Here is a 24,420-nt window from a genome sequence, read left to right on the forward strand (position 1 = left end):
GTTGGTGTAAAAGGTTATTCACGCTTGTTCATACCTGGTAGATGTGTGTGATGTCTTGTCCTAATGCTTCTCGCAGACCGAATCGTGAAAGTTCCAAGGTTCTATCCAGCGACCCTCAGTTCACCAAGCCAAGCGATCCCTTGCGCCTTGTAGCATGCTAGGCAGCGGTAACTCCGTGTTCCATCGTCGTAGTTAGCAGTGTAACGTGTTGTAGAGTAATCGGACTAGTTATCCATGTAGCGTCGATGAGTGTCAGAATCAAAAGAGAGCTAGCTCCGGGTAGGAGCTTGCTTTTATCATTATAGGCTTCGAAAGGTTGTTAAACCTTTCAAACGCGGTAGATCCTGTTTAGATCCACGCGTTTGCCTTTCCAGTTCCTGGTTTTACGGAAGTTACAAGCTAGCGCATTCTTGAGATCGCTCGCTGGTCGGACAAGTTCAGGAAATGAACAAGTGTGAATATTAACATGACGAGGTTTTCTCGGTCTAATGGTCTCCATATCTCTACATTCCCCTTGTTGAAATAAGCGAACCACTCTGTGATGGTCGACTACTTCATCTGGAGTAGGTTATATTTAAAAATTAGGATTTATTAACAAATCATACGTGTAGAAAACCAATACAGTAAGTCAATCACTAGAAGAATCACATCACCGTAGAAAAAAAATCGAAATCACCAGAATAGTCATATCATATCGTGGTACCAAACACCGTTGAGAAAAAAAAATATAAAAACACGTAGAATAAAAAAATGAAAACTGTAGGTTATAGCCTCATATAAACTCAAAAAGTACGAGCACAATAACTAAGTCTTGAGGCATCGATAAAAATAATTGCTTAAGTGTAACACTGACCTAGTTTTGATTGAGTGATGACAGCACAATAATAAAAAAAAAAACACATGTCAGCACAGTGTGAGGAAACGCCGGGAACCGCAAGCGGTTGTATTTACTGTTTGCTGAGTTCAAAGTACACTCGGCGGAACATACACAATGCTGGGCGGAGCCTTGAGGTATATTATTATGGCAACACTGTAAACTGCATGCCGCCATAGGCTGGACGTGCTGTGCAGCTGACGATAAATAAAAAAAACACAAAAGAAAGAGACGTATCTCTAATCCAATATGGGTAACACCCATGGGCACAAACCTTGGCACTGTAAATGACATATGTTTGTATTAATTGCGTGTGCCTTACGGTACTTGAAATAGCTGAGCACCGGAACACTTGTAGCCGATGTAAGATAACAATAAGTATCATGTGTCGTCAGTAAACAAGAGCAGGATGCACGGAGTGGGCGGGGCCTGTCGATGAAGATCGCCGTGACGTCAGCGAAGTTGAGTCTGGAAGTCAAATTTGCGATGGCGCTTTGGGTCAAGAGACGTCCTGGGTAAAGCGCTCCACGTCTGGGTCGCGGCGTGGGAGATGGAAAAATCAGCCATGGGTCCAGACGGGAACGGGTCCTTGTTGGTGCTGGAACTCCACAAGATCGTTGTTGGTCTCTGCGATGAGCCTAGGTCTGTCGCTCGATGGTACAAGCCGGTGGTGTCATGGGTCCAGGAGCATCCGTGGCGATGAGAATGAAACAAGCGCAAAAAAAAAAGGGAAAAAATTAGGAAAAAGCAAAAGGTAGTGGAGCAGATTTACAATAAATGATGACGGGTTATAAAATCGATTGAAAAGGGACTTTCAGTTAAAACTGGTGAATTATTTTGGGGGGGAGGGGAGGTAATATCTAATTTGAATGACGGCGAAGGGGCGTTGTTGCTTATATGATGTAGTGTTTTGAAGGGGGCCTGTTTATGATTTACAGGTTTATCTGAAGAAAAGTTCGCCGGGGCAACGGGGGGGGAAGTAGGTGGAATAATTCCATGTTGTAAGGAAAGTTCGCCGGGGGGGAATGGGGGGGAATAGGTGGAATAATCGGCCTAGCCGGATTAGGGGCCGGGGGCGACGGTGGTTTGACCTGAGGTGCCGGAAGTCGGCGTCCTTTCGAAAGAATGGTGGTACATTGAGTGGAAGTATTTATTTGTTTTGTACCAGAGATGAAAGGGGTCGGTGGAAGAGGGGGTGGTGTGGGAATGACTGTTGTCTCCGGGGCATGTGAAAGTGATTGTAAGGCAATTGGGGCACTGATGGAAGATTTCTCTAACCGTTGTTGGGGTGTGGTAACAGGTGATTTGGGGGAACGACAGCAAGATATAATTAATAATGCCAATAAAATAAGTATGCCAAGAAGAGCTATTACGATGGATGCGATAATAGCATAATGAGCTGGAGACATCTTGTTTGTAGGGGTCTGAAATGAGAAAAGAAAGGGAGAATTCAGCGATAATAGAACGAACTAAGTGATTACGAGACATTTCCTTCTGTAATATGTGTAAATGTCGTTTATAAAAGCAATTGCAAGAATTTTACGTGTCTTGTGGACAAAGGTTTAAGCGCCTTCGATTCGCTGCTAATAAAAAAAAATTGAAAAAGAAGTGAGAAAGAGTAATATATTTGTGTAATAGTTCCTTGAAAAATGAGTAGGTTGTAATTTCATGGGATGTGAGCTATACCATGTTGTATGCTATCAATATTTGAACTCTAAAATTAAAGGAGAGAGTGGGAACATTTGCCTATATGTATTATATGCTTTATTAACATATTTAATGCATTGCAGCTTTCAAAGAAGCAGTTCGCGGTACACCTGAGCGTAAATAAAAAAAATTGCTATGGCCAAAAAGCCAATTGTTCAAGCAAGTTCTACGCAGTTCATTTGTTCTTTAGATCATTGATCTTGTTCTATCTTAGTTCATTCGTTCTTTATTTCTTTGTACTTTTTCTTCATTTGAGCGTATATGTACCAGCAAATGGGGAAAAAAAAATATTTGCTAGTTCGGATCATAAACACACTAAGTACTTATTAGTCAAATCAGCTAAGTGATATGTTCTGACTATTACTATGCGTTGAAACGCAAATTATAAAATAACATTAAAATATCTGTAAATAAATTAATTATTAGGCAAAAGATGTATTATAAATGTTCCGACGATTGAGATAGCATTCTGTAATCCTGATCTTGTTAAAATAAAAATAACCATGTTGTATTAAAAATAAAATGAGTTCGTTCTAACGCAGAAATGCAGTGCGTGCACGAGGAGTGGAAGGAGGGGGGGGGAGTGAATGAGCGTGAGGAAATGCTGGATCATGCATGTGCAATGTACGCAACGAGGAGCGAGGAGGCTAAAGCGAGTGACAACGGAGTGGCGTGTTAATGAATGTTAGTGGGGTTATCATGGCACTAGTCGTAGCGGGCTTTAAGTCTAGAAATAGTAATAGTGTCAGTCTTTTGTTTACTTCTGCCGGCGATGTAAGTTACTTCGTAGGAATTCTCGTTAACTTTGCGAAGAATAGTTCCTTTGTACTTATAAGAGGACGCAAAAGCTTTTGACACACCTGGAGTTGGAGTGGCATCTAGAATCCATACATGTTGTCCTGGTGAGTACTGCATTTGTCTAGAAGTACGGTCTACGTACTTTTTCTGCTGTTCGTAACGCTTGTTCAAGTTGTCATGTGCTGTCTTACGTATGGAAGTCAGGAGTTCAAGTCTCTGTGCGTTCGTCTGGGAAACATTGTCGGGATTCGAAGGAAGGATAGCGTCAGCTAAGATCCTTGGGTTGTAGCCAAATAAAGTAAAATACGGGCTCTGGAGGGATCCAGAATGGATTGTAACGTTGTGGCTAAACGCTGCGCTAGCTAGATAATCACACCACGAAGCTTTCTTTTCTAACACAAAGACTCTCATAACCTTCTTTAAGTAACTAAATGAACTTTCAACTAATCCATTCGTGAAATGGGCACAAGTATCTACATATTTTAGTTGTACACCTGTAATATTGGCTAACTCTCGTAAGAGTAAACTTGAATTGGGCGTTGAACGATCTAAATAGATCGTCTCTGGGATGCCATGGACTAAAAAGACTTTCTCAACTAGGGCTGTTGCTATGTTTTGTGCATCGTGATTAGCCAAAGGAGCTGTAATTACATACCTTGTACAACTATCAACTACCGATAGGAAATATTTGTATTTGTGCGTTTTTGAAGAGACTAAAGGACCACATACGTCAATATGAATTCGTTGGAAAGGAATTTGGGCTGGTTGAAATGTTTGCAGCGTATGCGGTTTAGAACCTTGTGGTTTCTTTGAAATCTGACAAGGGATGCAATGTCTAACCTTATCGTACACAAATTTCTTCATATTAGGGAAGAAGTAGCGCATAAGCATTAAATTATATGTCTTTTGTGCACCTTGGTGACTTCCGTTCATTTTGTGTGCATGAATAAGGTCAAAAACTTGATTTCTTAATGCATGAGGAATACAAAGTCTATCCCTATTACCAGTTTTGATTTTATTAGTCCTGTATAAGACTCCATTTTTGAGTACATAAGAATACGAAAGCTTTTCTAGTTTAGGGTCACTAGCTTTATCTTTGTTTTCTAATACGTCAATAATGTCTCTGAAATAGGGGTCTTTACGTTGTTCTGAACTAATATCAAAATCTGCTGCTTGTGCATGAAATACTTGATGAAAGAATAAGTCATCATCATCATCATCATCTTTCTTGTCATGGTTAGTCTTGTCAAGCGGTAAACTTGCACGGGAGAGTGCATCCGCAAGTTCATTTTTACTAGCGCTGACATGCCTTATTTCGAAATCAAAATTCTGAAAATAAAGGGCTCTTCTTCCTAAAATAGAACTATGGTGTTTAGTTGAACGAAGATAAGATAAGGCTTTATTGTCTGTGAGAACCACAAAATGTTGATTCATAAGAAAAAATTTGAAAGTTTTCAATACATAATATGCACCTGCAATTTCGAGTGAAAATGTGTCAGCTCTTTTCTCTGTGTCTGTTAAGGCTCGTGAACAATAGGCACATGGATGTAAATTTCCTTCGTCATCAGGCTGTAACAGCGATCCTCCGATGCCAATTCCGCTCGCATCAATGTATACATATGAGGGGCGTTTAGGGTCATAAGGGCGGAGGATAGGGGCGGACGTGATCATTTCTTTCAGTGTTTCGAAGCTTTTCTGGTGTTCATCAGTCCATTGAAACTTAACATTCTTTTTAAGAAGCTTAAATAAACATTCTGTTGGTCCTGCAAAACCTTGCACAAATCGTCGAATGAAATTGACAAGTCCTAGAAAACTACGAAGCTTGCGTTTGGTGGTAGGGGTGGGATATTCCAAAATAGCTTTAAGAATGTGTTCTGAAATCTTAACTCCCTTTTGAGATACCAAATTACCAAGGACTTTAACTTCGGTAAAAGCTAGCCTACACTTAGAGGGTGATAATTTAAGGGATGCTGTTCGTAACTTTTGAAACACTCTGTCCAGTATGTTAAGCATGTGTGGGAGATTTGAACTGTAAATAATTATATCATCAGTGTAAACAGAAAGTTCTGAACTGTCTATTCCACTAAGGGCAAGTTCGCTTACGCGATTCATTACACCGGGGGATGTTTTCAATCCCTGGCATAACCTAGCATATCTAAAACTACCAAGATTGTTAATAGAAAAGGCGGTAATGTCTTTAGAACGGTCTGTTAATCCAACCTGAAAAAATGCACTGGACATATCTAAAATTGAGTAATATTTCTTTCCAGCCATCTCTGTCATGATGGTTTTTATGTCTGGGGATTGCAAGGAAATCGGAGCTATTATGTCATTAAGCGCGCGCAAATCAGAAATAAAACGGTAAGTCCCATTGGGTTTCTTAACTAATAGGACTGGGTGTCGATAGGGACTCCCTTCACAGCGTTCTATAACACCTTGGTCTAGTAACTTCTGAACTTCCTGTTTCATGGGTTCTCGGTAATGAAAAGGAATAGGGTAGGTTTTGGCATACACTGGGGTGTCATCTGTCAGTTTGATATCATACTCCAAAACATTAGTTTTAGTCAATTTATCCCCTGGCCAGAGAAAAATATCTGCATACGTGTATGCGAGCTTTAGGATTTTTTCTCTTTCTTCTCGGGGAATATCAGGGTTAACTGTGAGGAGGGAGGGGTCAAATTTCTTTTGACTTTCACTAAGTTGTTGCTTTACTGTAGTATTTTCATTACAAGAGTATGAAAATGCAACATCTTCACTTTTATGTTCCCAAACGGAAGTAACGTCAGTTAAAATTTCACATGTCGATATTTCGCCTACTATTGTGTCACTTTCCAAAGTGATTGTGGTTTCCGTAGGGTTATGTATGTGAATGACAGGTGACTGCGGGTTTACTGCAGCATTGGGAAGAACTACTGGATGCTGGCTCATAAGGGAAGCAGATGGTGTAAAAAGTACAGGCTTATGGGTATTAGGTGTCGTAGTGGTAATGTTCAAATTGATATAAGTCTTGGATCGTGGACTTAACTGAACTGTGTTTGAAAGGGTAGCTTTTCCCTCATACACATTTACATTCTCAATTTGGGTAAATATGTCATGGGACAGTTGGTGAGTCTTGTACTTTGATCTTAAAATACTATAATTAGGAGTACGTCCTAAATGACAAAGAGTTATTGTGTTGTCTTTTAATGACATTTCGCACCTCTGTGTTCGTAAAAAGTCATTTCCTAAAAGGGGAGGGACGTTAATTGAATCTACTATTCTAAATGGGTGAGAATATTTACGCTTTCCAATTATGATAGGAAGAACTACAATTTCAGACACACTCAGTTTCGATCCGGACACACCTTGGATTGTGGATTGTACTTTGTATGTTTTTCTGTCAGTAGGGAGAAGATGGGAAGGATAAATTGAGATTTGGGAACCCACGTCAATAAGTAAATCTACCTGTTTTCCTTGTATGCTACTATTAATAAAGTATAGGCCATTTCTCTCAATTATAGGAACTGTATCTAATCTGCTATTATCTTCGATTTCGTCCCTGCAAGTCGAAGACGATTTTAGTTTAAATCACTGTCTCGTTGTGGCTTGTAAAAGCAGTTGTCGCTCTCGTGATTATAACGACCACAGAACTTACAGGCTGAGGTATTTGCATCGTCGCGATTAGCCTGATCTCGACGTTGAAACCTCTTGTTACTATTGCCTCTGAACTGGCCTCTTGAGTTCGATCGAAAGTTACCTCTGTGATTAGCTCTAGAATTATTATTTCTGTAGGAAGAGGACTTATTATTCCCCTTGTTGAAACCTCTGTTATGTGCGTTTTGATTAGCCGTCTTCGCAAATTCCAGCACATTTGAGCAAAGATTGAAGAGAGAATTCGCATTCATCTCTTCGTTCGAAAAGAGAGACATGCTCGATATTTGTGACGAGAGTTTGTTTATTTCGTCACCAGAGGCGGCATTTGGAGCGTGTTCTTCTCTGGGTACGGCTGGTGTCGCCGCGCAGCGGGCATTATCAGAACTCGGTATATGATACATTCCTTGATACTCTGTGTGGGAACTATTTACGAGAGCCGGACTTTGGACTTGATGTGTCAATGGTGGGAGAGGAGATGGACACTGGTTGTATGGTACAAAGTGCGGACTCGGGTGGTGAGAATTAACTGGGAGGGGGGAGTAGACCTGTGCATGCGAACAGCTGTGAAATGGTGACGGAGTGAATGTCTGGGGCAAGCTCGCCTGAGCAATGGCCTGATCAATTTCCAATTTCTCTTCCAACATACGGGAATTAATTAATGACTGCTGGCGTTCGAAATTCTGTAGGTGGGCAATTAATTCTTCTGTTCTAGCAAAATGCTTGTTGGTTAAACAGCCAATGTACTTGGCTCGCAGTCCCGTGATGATGTAAGAGAGAGTTTGTTCTTCAGTGGCGTTCGGGAAGTATTGCTGGACTAATGCCTTTTTAGCAATAACGTAGGTGTGAATGGGCTCGCTTACCACCTGTTTTCTCTGGAGAATTATCTGTACAGGATCTGCTGACAAGTATGAACCCTTAAATAACGTACTTAGCTCGTCTTTGATATGGGTGTATGTCAAGTCTACAAAATTGGGTCGTTTCTGTATGTCATGAAAATAAGTTAAAGCGGTGTCCGTCAAAAATAAAGGTAACATCTCTTTACGCTTAGCTTCCGACCATCCTGCGGCGTGTGCTACATTTTGAAACTTAAGGAAAAATGAGTCAATGTGCGTAGGGTCATTTCCGCTAAATGGTGCCGGGTATAATGCAGTTGGAATTGGGGTAGCCATGTTAGTCGTGGGAATTTCTACAGTTAAGTGATCAGAGTTATTAACAGTGTTAGAGGAAGTTGAAACGGGAGCCGGGGTACTCGCTAAGGGTTGGGGTCGGGTTTTGTCGGGTGTTTGTAGTCCAAGGACAAATTGAGGGTAATTTCTATTAGCAGACCTTAACCGTGTTAGTGGAGGGGAGGGAATTGGGGTTAAAGGTCGTGAATTTATTGGATTTGCCGTGATTGCAGTTGCTAACTCTATGATTTGGTCGAGGGAGGAATCTAGGTGTTCGTGCAACGCTATCTGTGACGTATTCATAAACGAAGGTTCGGGGCTCGGCATAAAAGAAAAAGAGGGGTTGTTTTCCATAAGGTAATACATAAAATTGTCACTGGGTCTGACGCATCTTAAGCGTTTTGTGGGAGTATGAATTGGAATTACTAAAAATTTACTTTAAAAAATGCTCCCAAAGTGGGAGGGAGGGGTGGGAGGGAATAATTTAATGTAGAGCAATTCGTACAGGAGGGTACTTAATTGCAAAAAAAAGGGCCTGAAGCAACTCCACCATGTTGTAAGCCCGTTTTACCTGGGCTTTGAGGTACAGGGAAGTTTCATTTAAACATTTTAGGTAGAGCTTAATAATGTTTGATGGCTGAACCTGCTCCGTAGGAGGGTAGAGATATGGAAAGTTGGTGTAAAAGGTTATTCACGCTTGTTCATACCTGGTAGATGTGTGTGATGTCTTGTCCTAATGCTTCTCGCAGACCGAATCGTGAAAGTTCCAAGGTTCTATCCAGCGACCCTCAGTTCACCAAGCCAAGCGATCCCTTGCGCCTTGTAGCATGCTAGGCAGCGGTAACTCCGTGTTCCATCGTCGTAGTTAGCAGTGTAACGTGTTGTAGAGTAATCGGACTAGTTATCCATGTAGCGTCGATGAGTGTCAGAATCAAAAGAGAGCTAGCTCCGGGTAGGAGCTTGCTTTTATCATTATAGGCTTCGAAAGGTTGTTAAACCTTTCAAACGCGGTAGATCCTGTTTAGATCCACGCGTTTGCCTTTCCAGTTCCTGGTTTTACGGAAGTTACAAGCTAGCGCATTCTTGAGATCGCTCGCTGGTCGGACAAGTTCAGGAAATGAACAAGTGTGAATATTAACATGACGAGGTTTTCTCGGTCTAATGGTGTCTACAATATATAAATGTTCTGAGATTTTTTTTGTTTCCCTCTCTCGTGTAATTTTTTTTTCACGGTATGTTATTTATATATAAATGTTCTGAGATTTTTTTTTGTTTCGTGTAATTTTTTTTCAAGGGATGTTATTTTATATACTCCGCACAGCCCCGTTACACAAATTCTATTACGTGCTTCGTTTTCTTACCAAGAAGTTCCTTTGTCCCCTTGTACACGATTCGAGTTTTGTTCTCGATTAAAATAGCTAGCTTCTCGTCGGATAACATGTTAGCGTATCGATCTGGTAAAAATAGAATGTATTGTCCGTTGAGCAACAGACGCACCTTGGGACCATACTGGGTAGAAACGATTGAACCGGAAGTTATCGTGTAAGGTTTGTCCACTTCCAATTCCTGAATTTTTACATACTCGACTGACAAATTTAGCATTTGTTTCAATGCTTGGAGGTCACTCATTTTTTTTCACTCATATCGAAGAGAAATTTCAGGGTGTTAGAGAAATTTAATTTTTTTTTCACAATGTGTGTTATTTATATATATCGAAGATTATTTTTTTTCTCACGATGTGTGTTATTTATATATCAAGTTTTGACATGTATATATTATTATTTTTTTTCACAGAGGAAGAAAGTTCGTGCTTCCGAAAAAAAGATGATGTGTGTGATGATTTCTTCGGTCTCCTGTTTAGACTTGCGCCAATCATCCGTGTATCGTCTTCTTCCCTGCCTCGCCTCGTGAAGTTCATCTAACCTATCGTTTAATTTTTCCCCTGCGGCCGAAAGAAGAGTGTCGAGATCACCGCACCTCATGCCACTGATCTCCCGAAGATAATTCTTGACAGCCATTTCACAAGGGATATAAAATTCCGGCGTCGTTTTTGCTATGATCAAAAGTAAACATCTCCGTTTACTGCCTGTTAAAATATTTTACATAGCAGTTCGGGCGGCAAATCAGTTATACGAGACATGTTGTTACTGTATGTTATTTATATACCCCACCGAAATTTTTGTTTCGTGCTCATGGCGATGGTGGTACCTAATGCGGCGACCCGTTCACCCAGCGATGCGTCTCTGCTGACGAACCTTTCGAAAGCGGCAAATTCCAATTTCTTGTCTGCTTCGTGACGTGCATCCAGATCCGTCTGCGTGTTGTTGTAGGCGATGTCGTGATCTTTGCATGCGGCGTCCAACGGATTCACACCCTTGTCTCCTCTCTCCAATCTTTTCTCGAGTTTGGTACCCGGTCCGCAGTACTGGTAGCTAGGTAAATGCATCTCGAAAGGTAACTTGTTGATGATGTCGTTCACGAGTCCCTTTCCTTCGGCCAAGTTCCAGAATCTCGGAGGTAGCGTTTTGATAATTTTGATGAGGTAACCTATGCCCTTGTCGTCGTTCACGATGAAGTTGGAAAGTTTCGTGCTGATCATGTCCACGATGCCAACCTTCTCGTTGTAGAAATTACGATTGCCTGCATTCTCTTCGCCGGCTATCACCAACAATCGGTCCACGAGCTTCCTCACGTCGTCCACCCAAACGAATTCTTTGGGTAACGTGTTGTAGCGTTTGACGCCGCTTCCGCTCTTCACCTCGTTCCAAATCGGTTTGATGAGATTCCTGTACTTCTCGCCGCTGCTCGATTTCACCCTATTCTGCGAGGCGTCGTTGTTCTGGTACATGGCATCCGTCATGATCAGAATTTCCCTGTAACTCTGGTAATCTTCGTCGTTGTAATCTCTCGGCTGCTTTTTTGCAACGAGTTCCCACAGTCCCACCGTACCCGGATACCTGGTCCAACTATCCTTCTCGCCTAAATTAACTTTAATGTCGTTGCCTTCGAAGGTGACTTTCGATTTCCCAATCTTCCACACCACACCGCCTTCGTTGGTTTCCATGCTCGGATACAATCCGAACACTTCATCCTTGTCGAACTTCCCCGTGCTCAGGTAGTCTCGTGTCAAAGGTCCCAACTCGATCTTATCCGAAGAGGTGCTACCTATAGCTTGACGTCGTGCCGGTACTTCCTTCAGTTCGAACGGCGTCGAAGGAATGCTCGAAATGGGCGTGGGTACAGCATAACTTTTAGCTGCGAGTGGTACGAGTTCGTTGATCAAATTTTTATTTTGTTCCGTGACACTTTTAATTTCTTTACCTAGACCGCTGATGGCGTCGATCACGGGTTGATCTTGACGTTTCTTCTCTTCGTAGGATCCGCGATTCTCGGATTTCCAACCTTTGAAGCGTTTCACGAGGTATTCCCGCAACTTGAGATTTTCTTCTTCTTGAAATTGACGTTTTGACATTTTTCTATATACGTTGAAACGTTTCTGAAACGTCAAATTCTGAACCTATACGTTCGGTTCTCTTAGTTTTCTTGCTGTCACCCGCTTGAGACTATCCACTTTTTCTAACACTCACTTTTTGTTGTAATGGTTATTTTATATATGCTTGTCAGACGTTTGAAAAAAATGAACGTTTTTTCAAATTTTATTTTTTAGATTCTCACGACCTTTGATTTTTTTTGGATTTTTTTCTTCTTGTTGCAAATCTGAAATCGTCCTCTTGTTAGCCTTTGAGACGTCTAGATAAACGTTTATTTTATTCCTATATTTTCCATGGTTTGCTTTTCGAGTCATGTCAATGGTCACGAATCCGAAATCGTCACTGTTCCAACAGTGGGAGCAGAATTTAGAAAATAGATTTTAATTTATGTCAGCCCCTACGTAATCATCGTGTGCGTGTTTTAAATTGGTGTGGTCTTGTCGAAACAAACATATGAAATTAGCATTGTCGCGTAGCAGTTGTTTCCGAACCTTGGAAAAAGTTTGTGCCAGGTAGAAACAATCCAATGCTTTGTGACGACCTCGAGTGAAAAAATTACGAATCTCGTTTTGATTTTCCAAGATCATGTCGTCGAACACCACAACGGAATTCTCGAGACAATCATCCAGTGGAATGATTTCAGATGCGAAAGTTGCAATGCCCAGTCCCTAGTACAGTTTCATAAGTTGCTGGTATTTCGGTTGTTCGAGACTTTTCGAAAATACGTAGAGGTGTCTGTTTTCCCAGTCTAACCAATTGGGTGCGAGGATAAAATTATCAATGAGCAGTGTCGTCTTTCCGCACCCCGAAGGTCCTACGATCAGACATCGTATGCTGTCGGGGAGCAATTCGCCGTTCCTTTTCTTCGTTCGATTTTCCGAATCAGGTAGACGCTTCACGACATTCCACGTACTCATAGAATCACTTCGTTCGAATCGATCCAACTCGTTCCCGGAAGTCCCAGCCATTTCACCAAAAGTTTGTCGCCTCTCTTACGCAAAACTTTTTCGATAAGGTACGTGTCGGGGTATTTAGTTTTAGAGATTCCTCCTCCTAGAAGCGCCCCAATAAAATTTCACCGCCACTGTCCTTTATTATATACGTGTGACGGTTCCCGGGTAAAACTCGAACCACGGTAAAAAGTTCCGTGCTCCAGTTTCGTGTGAAACCCCTGTCGAACGTTCGCTTCAATATACTGACCCTCACCTGGTCTCCAATTTTGTATTTAGCTTTTTTTGTCGTGGGTGTGTACTTTGGACAGTAAACGCTAGAAATTAAACGCTGCTCGTCAGACTTGGTAACGTCAGCTGGCTTCATGCCTATCGTTCTGTGCACCGTGTGATTATAGTCGTTAACGAGTTCCGGAAGAATGGTGACCCACTTGTAGCTTCACTGAAGCGTAAAGCGTGACCACATGCGCGATTTCAGAGTGCGATTAAATCTTTCCACGATGCTGGCTTTGACGTCACTGAAGGTCGAGTAATGTCGAACGTCGTGTTTCCGAATAAACTTTTGGAATACGGCGTTGTAGAATTCCTTCCCCTTGTCCGTGTGCAGAAACCGAGGTCGTCTGCCGCCGCTTTCGCGAAAAATTAATTTGAATGCTTCCGTGACGCACGTTCCCGTTTTCGCCTTCAAGGGTAGAGCCCATGCGAATTTCGAAAAGGTGTCTATGACGGTGAGGAGGTACTTGTTGCCCTTGTTCAATTTATGTACATTTTTTAACTTGCCGCTACTCATCTCGACGAGGTCACTTTCCCAGAGGTCGTCGATGCCCTTGGTCACCACGACCAAACGTTCGTAGTTGCGGCGTGCAGGTTTATGCAATTCTTCGACGATGGCTTGCCTAGACATTTTTTTTTAAAGATTACGTTTGAAGAGAAGCACCAGCGTGATGGGATTCAAAGAGGGTGGCACCTCGCTCGTGTTTTGAATGATCAGCTTATCGCCGGCACTCACGTCGAAAACGGTAAGATCTTCGTCTTCGTGTATTTCATATATGTTGCGCGTTTCGTTCCAACGTGCCAGAGGAATGTTTCCTGCTTTCTGGACACCACGATTCGATATTAAGGTCATGGTGGGAACGCTAGCTTTTCTGCCGTGAGACCAGTACGAAAATTCGTTTATCTGAATCGTGCCATCGAGGAGAAACTTGTAGTACAGATGATAAGGATGTAACATGTACAGTTTGTTACCTTCGACGAACGTGGAGATTCTCTGTTGATTGGGTACGCTGTTGATTTCGATGGCTTGCAAGGTAAACAATTTGGCGAATTTAGTAACGACGCCGAGCAGATTACTGTGAACGTGTCCGAGTTTATTTTCGATGGGCAACAAATGCTCGACTATGGTATCCGTTACGGCAGAAAACGACGGTTTGATTTTCACTTCCACGTTCAACTGCTTGTAGTTTTCGTTGAGTTCTTGCAACTTGGCACCGAAAGAGGTCAGCGTCGATTCCTGCGTGGATTCCAGCACTCCAACTTGATCTCTGATGTTGACGACAATGTTCTGAAGGTTCTCGACTTGATTCAATTTCGAGCTCTTCTCGGTAAGATCGTTCACGATGCTTCGCATCTCGGTAAACTGCGTGTGAAGGTCCGCGATGCTCTGCGAAGTAGGCAGCGTCGACACCAGCGAACTAATTTCATCTCGAATCTGTTCCACGTTCGCCGTTTCCGTTTCCAGTCGTTTCAGCATACGAGATATGTTCCTTTTCAAAGCGTGTAATTCTTTGGAGGTGGGGAGATTGGCCACCGTACTCTCGAGATTGCTCAATGAACTTTTGATGTCGCTCGAATCGGATAGTGCAGTCACCGCCGTTTTCAATTTTTCCAAATCTTCGCTCGAAGGCACGCTCGTCCGTAACGATTCCAAGTCACCCTACCCTGTATGTTGGCGAGTACGTGATGAAAATGAGCAAGATTGGATTCGACGTTCAAATTTTCTAAATATTGGATCTTCTGCTGAACCGTGCTTAACGTGTCTTGTATGCTCGTCAACTCGTTCGCTTCAGCGTGAATATTTTTAATTTCTTCGTTGATCAACTCCAGAGACGCCTGAAGCGTAGCGATGGTGGTTTGAATGTGTTCGAAATCTTGATAAGCCTCCAAATGAATTTTTATGTTCGCAACGCTTTTACCGATGACCTGCAGTTCGTCCGACGATGGTAGGTTCGTCATTGTATCTTCCAAAGTCTGTAACTTTGATTTGATTTCTTCCAACGTGCTGGCGAATTCTTCTTGTAATTTGGAAACGACGACATGCAAGCGTTCTACATCGATATCATTCACGACGGTTTGAAGTTCAGAGAAATTCTTTTCGATTGCGGAAGTTCGTTCTTCGATTTCGAGTTTCAATTTTTCCAAATCTTCATTTTTCGATTGAAATTGCTGTAATTTGGCCAAATCATTTTGAAGCGAATCAACGCTCAACTGTATATTTTGAACGTTGTCGTAAGAAGGTACGTCAGCATAATTTTTTATGAGCGTTTTCAGTTCGGAATCGATTTTCAGAATGGGGTCGAGACATTGCGTTTGGAGCGTAGCGATTTCAGACTCTAAACTTTTGTTTAAGGTCTCCTGCATAGCGATCAAATCGCTCCTCAACTTTTTGACTCGGATATCCAACATGAGAATCTCTTCTGCGTGGTCTACACGCTTGGTGTTGCCGAAAATGTCGTTAGGCATTTTGGTTAACGGTTATTTATTATAGGATAGACGATTCGTAATTCTACGAAGAGAGGAACGAGTTTGTCGTAATCTCCTAGGAGTTGAACGTAAAGACAATCTCCTGCTGAAACATCGTACGCCATGTTAGAAAGCACCTTGTCGTGCTTCATTCGAAAAATGTTCTTGCCGGTAGAAATTTTGATTTTTCGCCCTTCGTTCTCCGGATTCACGGTGATTTGAAGTTTCCCACCGATCGGAATTTCGTAAAAATGTAAATTGTTGTTGAAGATGTAAAAAGTTTTACCCACGTCCTCGTCCAATTTCGTCCAAATGCTGTTGAGGTGAATGATCAGTAGACCGTTGAGTTTAGGTAACACGGAAGGTAAGACTTCATGATCTGGTATGGACGGTGCAGTTTCCATGATGATCTGTTTTTTGAAACCGAACAAGTTCATAGGCATGCTGGTTATTTAAGGATACGGTCAAATTTTTGTAATGACAGTCAAAGTGTTTTTTTACTGGGTTATTGTTTTTTTTTGAGTTAGTGAAAATTGTTGTGTGTGGTGGTGAGTGCTAATTATTTGCACTGTGCGCAATTCTTATTTATTTCTAAACGCCGATGTCCCCAAGGCAATGTGTGAATACCACAATCGAGGACGCACCTCTTATCGTCATCGGGATCCAGCGCAATTTTTCTAACTTTGTTTGTGGTGATGATATGGTCGACGCTCTGGATTCTTTGTTCTATACTTAGTATCGTCGATTGTGAGTAAAGGCAATCGATGTAATAGTGGAAGGTGAGTTTGTTCTCCACCGTATTTTTGCCCACACCTTTTGCTTTCTTCGTGACGCTACTCTCTGTTCTCATGGCATACATCTTCCAACGCAAACCCGCGAACTCGACAATAATATCACCGTTACATTCATCTTTCAGTTTACCTAGGACTTTTTTGTTACGAGATGGAATCCCAAATCTGTTGGGTTGAGGATATGCAGAAGTATCGAAATACTCAAGCATTGAAGGATTTTTTATGTCTTCATAGAGGTTAGGTGTTTGTATGCTGTAAATGAAGCTGTCGGTGTCCGTGTACAAAAGTGATATTTTATCATTGTAGAAGGGTTTCATCACGTTATAATGAAATTCGAACATGTAAAATTTCGACAAGTCGAGAACCGTTGCGCCAACGTAAATTGGTTTTCTGAATTTCATCAATTTTATATCTAGATTGAAAAGTGCCAAATTCTCGTTGTAAATTTTTCCCGACTTGAATCTAGGATCGGCTATCCACTTCCGACATTTATTCTTATCGGAAATTAATTTCACGTCTACGTGCTTTCTAACATTCTCCATGGTCTTTCCGTACACCGCATTGTTCATTAATTTAAAGAAGTCCTTGTCTAAATCGGAAGTGGCAGCTGTTCTATGTTGTGTGTTAGTTTCTATGTAAGGTCTTAACCACGTGGAATGTTTAAACTTTAGTATTCTTCTAACATTTACTATCTGAACACCCTTCCCAATCAAAAACCGGAGATTCTTGTAGTGGACGACGTATCTCTGTTTAGGGTCCAATGTTAACAAAAGCTTGTCTTGAACCGAGTCGGGTGGACATTTGATGTCGGGAGTCGGAGGCAAATCCGAAAACATGTCGTGCAGGTGGTCGGAGAATTGGAGATCTACCTCTGCGAAGAAACCACACTCGCTATCGTCAAAATGATTAATGTCTATCGAAGTGGGATCTAACCATTCGAATCCCCCGTAAGGAAGTTTTTGAACCATGGCATGTCCGTAGAGATTATTAACGTCGGCGTAGAAGATGTAATTCGATGCTCGATATGAATCGTAATCTTCTTTCATGTGTACGTTATTAGCTTTTGTACGTCTCTGTACGCATTGCACCATTCAACCTCGTATCCCTCTTTTAAATAGCAACATGTCAACGTCCGATATCAGTTCCAGGTTGACCTTTGTCTGGAATAACATTTGCCGACCACGCTAATCCCGGTAGACTGTAGAAATACGCTGGATCTAATTTATAAATATTCGTTGCCGTTTTCCTGAACGCTTGCAAAACATCCGCGAGTATCGTCACGTCTAATTTTAAGTATGCGTCGTGGTAGTCTCCGAGTGTCCTACATTCTAATTTCTCCCACATGAGTTGCGCGTGTTGGTATTCTTCGTCCGTGATTCCTTTCTCTCTGAGTCTGCTGTAAAATTCTCTTGGAGGTGGAAGAGCGTCGTCGTTAAATTTAGAATTATCACAAACATATTCGTAAGGATAAATCCCTTTACGTCTAACGAGTTCTATGTCTACGTTGGGAAAACTAGCTCTAGTTATTTTGAATTGATCGTCGGTGAGTTTGTTCGCTAAAGCATCCAGACTTGCAGAGAGAAATCTATACGAATCCAGGAAGCGCATCTCGATTGTATTTTTCGTTCCCGGAATCGACACTTGCTTGCTGAGACTAATGTAGCGTTCTTCATTCTCGGCCAAGACACCTATACGTTTCGGATCGTAGCCAAGATGTCTCACCAGGTGGTGAAAATCATATCCGCTTCCGTTGTGAAAGAATATGGGGATGAATTTAGGTTTCTGGATTTTAAGATTGCACGTGTTGCAAATTCCACCTATGTAGTTTCCGCTGAAATGATCGTGGTGGAATATTTTTTTTGTTCTCATCAGTGAAACTTTGATCACATACCGGACACACCTCAGTGGAATTGTAATTTTGAAGTTCATTTTCAGTTAAAGGTGCCATCGGTTTTGATGTAAGCAGTACGCTACCAATTACCTCAACCTCCTCCACCATTTTTTCCAGGAAGTGTTCGATTACATTTGGCCCGCGGTATATTTATGCTTCATTTATTTTATCACGTCGCACAACAACATAGCCGAAACTATTAGGTAGATGAAGCTGGTACGGCGTTGTGGAGGAAATTTCAGGATCCGGTTCGCAGTAGGAGAGTGGTTTCAGGAAAGACTCGAAATCTGGGACGATGATGGCCGGATGTTCCAACAATGCCTTGTGCATTTTGAATTCTTCGACTTCGTTCGTTTCGGGCATCAACATTCTAGCCGCTCTGTTGTTGCCGCAATAAATTTTATGTTCGGCAAGTTTATCGATAGAAATTTGACGTTCGGTGTAATTTCTATAATCGAGTTATTTTCGATCGTCGAACGTGGTTAGGAATCTCGGGCAAACTTCGATGCAATGTTCATGCTTGGTTGTTTGGCTTCCTAGTAATCGAGACATTGAACGAATTAGCGTGTAATGATAGACATCCTCGTTTGAAATTAGAAGGAGATTTATTACACAAGCATCGTCATCGTCGATATCACTTATCCTGACGGGATGCGGATATTTATCTGACGTGAAGGAATATACATTAATAGCGACGATTTTCGAACTTTGTTATATCCGACAATGTCACCGGGTATTCAATGTCGGACATTACACTTTCAAACTTGGACTCGTATTGTTTGTAATGTCCAACCCACTGTGGATTATTTTTGCAATGAACAGGATGCAGTGCAGCCAACACACACCAAAAGAAACACTTGTTATCGCTGTTCTGTATATTTAACACAGCCCTCTTGTGTTGAATGTTCGGTGGAAGAGGAACGTAGCTGGAAGCTCGAAGAGGCGAGAATCGGTTCACGTAAACAGTTAACGTGTGAGGACTTCCACACAGAGACCATCCCGACCCTTTAGCCTCGAAATCGTCATGTTTCTTAACCAGCTCGTTGGAAACTTTATAATAGAAGTTGTCCAAATTTTCGACGTCAGCAAAATAAAGTGTCTGGTTTTTTGTACGATGATAAAAAATACTCGTTGTGCCATCAACTTTCTCGTATTCAGAAAACAGAACAACGTATACTTTTATAGAGTTGTCTTCAAGTTTATCTTTCAAAATATTTAGTACAGATGTTTTCGTTTCGTCCAAGAAACTTAGAATGTCACGACCTGGTTCTGACTTAATTGAAAAATCCTGGAGTTGGTCGTTGAACGCAGATCTAATTGGTTTGGGTTCATTGGATAATTTACTTAGCTTGGAAGTGGAAGCTTCCGTTTCTGGATCATCGATTTTCCTTTTCGATGGTTGTCCGGTCGATGGTTTGCAAATTTTGAGGTGTTTACTTAAATGTGCACTGATCATCTTTCCGCATCGAGCACAAGGCTTAGAAGGTAACGAACGATTAATTCTCGAACCTGTTTCGCTACATCTTGCCCTGTGCTTGCTAATATTAGTTTTAGATATTAATTTTTCGCAAGTAACACATTCGATCAAACTGGTGGATTCCATTATGCTTTCTCAGATCACACAAACCAAAAAAAATAATTTCCAGGTATGTTATTTTATATGGAATTTTCCGGGGTGATTACAAAACTCAAAAATTCAATCTATACTGTGAATACAATTTTCAGGTATGTTATTTTATATAGAATTTCTTGGGGTGATTACAAAACTCAAAAAAAAATTCAATCTATACTATGAATAGAATTTCAGGTGTGTTATTTTATATAGAATTTCTCGGGGGAATACAAAGATCAGATCGTCACGAGCATCGTGTGGCCCACGGCGAAGGCTTACTTGGAGTTCGTGGAAAGGCACGCGACTCAATTCGATCTGGAGATGAAGCTCGATCTGTCAGCCCCGTTGGCCAGTTTCAAGAGCGACTGCATCAACGCTCTGGCTTGGCGTCACGTTTTTCGAGAAGGTTTTCGGAAAGGATCCAGCCATGTACTTGCGAACGATTTTTCCGAACACCGTCTGCGACAGCCACATTCTTAACGAATTCACGTGGACGACCCAGCATCGTTTCCACACGCATTACTTTCTCGGCTGGGGTCTGATCTATCGATTCTGCTGCATCATACCGACGTTCTTCATCATACACTGCAACATCAATTATTTGGTGCTACACTATACGGTTCTGGAAAACAAGTTGAACGTCCTGAAAGATTTGTACCAGGACGTAACCGAAACTGACGCGTTCAAAACTCAATTTCTGCGCCTCCTGAGGACGGAAAAGAGAATATCGACTCAGTACAAAACCTTCGAACGGACGATCCTGCCCGATAATTTTTGTTTCCACCAGATCGTAGAGGGTGGCAGCGATCAGCACCACGTGTGGTCTTGGGCCACGTACATCGATTCTCTCAACCTCGACGCGAGCAAAGAACGCTATTTCCCCAAAAAGGATTCTGCGTTCGTTCTGGAGCGTATCGAGCGCGTGAACTGGGTAAAGATCCCCTCGCCGTGGGTCGACGTCGTGCGAACGCTTTTTTCTTACTTTCACATGAAAGATCGCAATTTCGGAACCAGGCAATTCGGAACCGAGGCAAACAACACCGTGAAAGCGGTCGTTTCTCCAAAGTTGGGATTCAGCTTGATCCTCGACCAGATCGACCAGCAGGAGAACGAAGCGTGCTTGCTCCATTTCATCCCCGGCGTTCGCATTGAATTCTCCTGCTGCGACGTACCGGACTCGTGCTGCGAATTTTGCCACACGATGTGTTTCCTGCAGACGCTGACCAACACAACCCCGACGCTCGTTTCATCGGATTTGAAAGTTATACTCGTAGGCGCCGAACCTTCCTCGTTGCAACCCATCACGAACTACAGAGTGTGTAAAAAATGCCGCGCCTGGTTTAGGTCGTCGTCCGACGTCGATACTGCAAATTTACAGTTAATTCATCACCCTAGTGGATTAGTTTTGGATTTGCGCCAGCCCGACAGGATTGTTTTGAATCCGTTTTTGATCGAAGCCTTAGTGTCCCGACCAACGACGAATTAAAAGGACACCACTGCGATGACGATCATCGCCAGCACGACGGACGAATCTTCGACCACGAGCCCTTCGCACAATTCGAGTACGAAGACGCTCGCAAACCTCGGTGGTGCAAAAAATAAATTTCCACACTGGTCCGAGCACACCCTTCCGCGCATACGAAAGCATTTCGGCAAGCGCGTGTACGATTTGGATTTCACTTCGACGGTGCTGCAGAACGACGACGATCCAGCCGATAAGGCACCTCCGATCAAATTAACGCTGCACACCACGATCGGGATCCAATGTAAGTTAGTTCGGTGCGCAAATAAAAATAAATAAATAATAACTCATGAAACTCTACAGAGGCATGGCTTTGATAGCCATGACCATTAGAACTGGTGTTGGGCACCACGCACCCCTCTCTGGCGGGATATTTTTTTTCTATTTTGAGGGCCTTAACAAAAATAATTTTGATTATCACACACACACACACACACACACACACACACCGCAGAAGATCACACATGAGTTGTTTTTTTTTAAAAAAAAAACATCGTAGCAGATTACGCTGAGAGCAAGGTCGTAGTAGATTACACTGAGGGACCTTACAGTAAGAGGAGACAGACTTATAGGAAAATGTCGTAAGTCATTTCAAAAATAGATCAAAGGACGAGAGCAAGATTTGCAGGAGTTAAAAAATAGCTTAAAAAGTGATGCCAGAGCTTTTTTCTGTCCACTTTTCTTTGGGGGGGAGGGTTGGCAACACTGAACTTCACTTAAGGGCGCAGAACTCTCTAAAATCCACTACACATCGTTCCCGAGAGAGGTTTACAAAGGTCACGATATATAAACACGCTGTGAAACATCATCAGCGCAATAAATGAGAGAAGGTGAGTTTCTTTTGTTTTTATTTTTGATGTTTTGGTGAACCCCAATTGAGTAAAGTGAGTTTTTGAGGTTTTGGTGCTGTTTTCTTCGCTGTGAAACATCGTCAGCGCAATAAATGAGGCGCGGAACGTGGAGAGAAAGTGAGTTTTTGAGGTTTTGGTGAACCCCAATTGATGTCCGTCAAGCGGGCTTATTGTACTACTTTGGTGAACCCCAATTGATGTTTGTCAACCCGGGCACCTGCACTACTAGAGGCTCTCGTGTAGTTTAGCACGTAATAAAAAAGGATAGGTTAAGTTATATCACGTAAGATCGTGGCATTCGTACCAAGTGTGAGGTGGGAAAAATGGGAAATTTTGCTAAAACATCGCTAAGCGCTAAAACACCGACAAAAAATTGTCAATATATGTCAAAAAGTGATATTCAATTGATAAAAAAAGAGGCTGAAAGAGGGCTCGTACCAAGTGTTATTTTGAACCGGCCAATATACACTACTCTCTTGTGTTTCTACATTAAACAATGCTCGAATAACTGATTGAAATAATTTAAATAATATTCATTATAATATTCCATGTGCTGCCATCTTATGACCTCTTTACGGACTACGTTGTTTCATTGCTCTAAATATACATCCCTAATATTAGATAATTTTCTATTTTCCTCCGAAACCCGACGTGATAGAAAAAAACGGATTTCGGTTTTGGATTTATCACCCTCGAATTACTAAAGAACAACCATCAGCCTCCAGTCAGCAAAATGGACGTAGACCAGTGTAATGCATGGGAATAAGGTATGGTTTTATTTTTATTTTTATCTCTGTATTAATTGTATTCAAATTGTGGTTTTAGATTTTACTGTGTACCTTCAGTATATTAATTGTTTCTTATTATAAGTATGAATGTTTTTTTTCTCTTTTCTACTGCGACAGTGATTTTCAGGAAGAGTAAAGTGTCAAATGTAATATGTATTTGACAAAGGTTTGTTGTAAAAACGGCCCGCGAGGCCGAAACACACCCTCTCAATAAAGGCGATTTATTATTATTATTATTATTATTATTATTATTAAATAAACGATGTCAATTTGCAGAGGGGAGTCCACCGACCCGTTCGCCCAACTTCCCGACACCCATGCTTATAGCATAATTCTGAACCACCATCTTGACCAAGCCCCGCACTTCCACTTGTGACGTCACAAAAATTGCAGTGTAATAATGTTAAGAGCCCTTAACCTAACGTGTCTATCGTCTGACAACGATAGCATTTAGAGTGACGTCAGAAGAGAAAGGGCAGAACGTGACCAAGAAAGGTGATTGGCCACTTAATTAAAGGAGGGAAGTGTGGCGTACAGAACAGAGAAAGGCCAGAGGCGCAACTAAGAAATTTTGTCTGGCAGGGGGCCGCAAATACCAGGATAAACGTACCAATAATAATAATAATAATAATAATAATAATAATAGTAATAATATTTTTATAATAATAATGTTAATTAAAATAAAGTTACTAATAATGCTATTATAACATTTTTATTATTATTATTATTATTAATGATTTGCTTAATTGTACTTCGTTTCTTGTGAAATTTTTGGCTAATTTGCGAAGATGGGGATGAGTGATGGCATGATGAAAATGATGAATGTATATTCGTAAACATCCATACCCAAGCCGGGATTCGAAACCCAGGACCAACATTATTATTACTATTAATATTAGTAATATCAAAGACGTTGTTATCCTCGTAAATTACGCAAAAGGTGGTAGAAGGTTTTACCAAAGCATTTGCCTTCGAACAAACGATTTGAATTTTTTTTAACACCTTCTATTTCACATAAATAACGGAAAATAAGCACATATACTATTCTTGAAAGACAAAAATGTTTGATAAATGCATTCCAAATATATTTATTTTTTACATTAACATAACTTTCATGCACGACATATGTTTCACATACATGCAACGTGGAGTGACGTGGACACTAAATTGTGTACGTATTCAAAGTTTCTTTAATAGCCTAAATATTATGTACATCATATATTATTTATATACATTACACAACCAATTCATCCATCTAAAAATATACGAACATCAAAAATTACATAAATTGTATCTGAAATGTGCACGCTTCCTTTTCTCAAAACAATTGTTCATGCATCTAAAACAAAATCAATTAAGTCAAGTCTTATATATCTGTTTGATTATTTACATTTCATTACAGCCTACAAACACAAATTGCAAGCGAAGCGAGCAAGAACATTTTTGAATCCAATTTTTTTCCACGCTGAAATTAATATTAATTTAATAGGGTGCCTCCCTCCCCGATGATGTAGTGGTAACATCGTCGCCTTGTGATCAAGGGGCCCCGAGTTCGACACACGGTGGAGACACATAGTGGTTCGGAACCCACTTTAAGCTATAGGCCC

Source organism: Lepisma saccharinum, chromosome 8 (assembly GCF_977018435.1).
Source record: "Lepisma saccharinum chromosome 8, izLepSacc3.1, whole genome shotgun sequence".
NCBI classification, from domain to species: Eukaryota; Metazoa; Arthropoda; class Insecta; order Zygentoma; family Lepismatidae; genus Lepisma; species Lepisma saccharinum.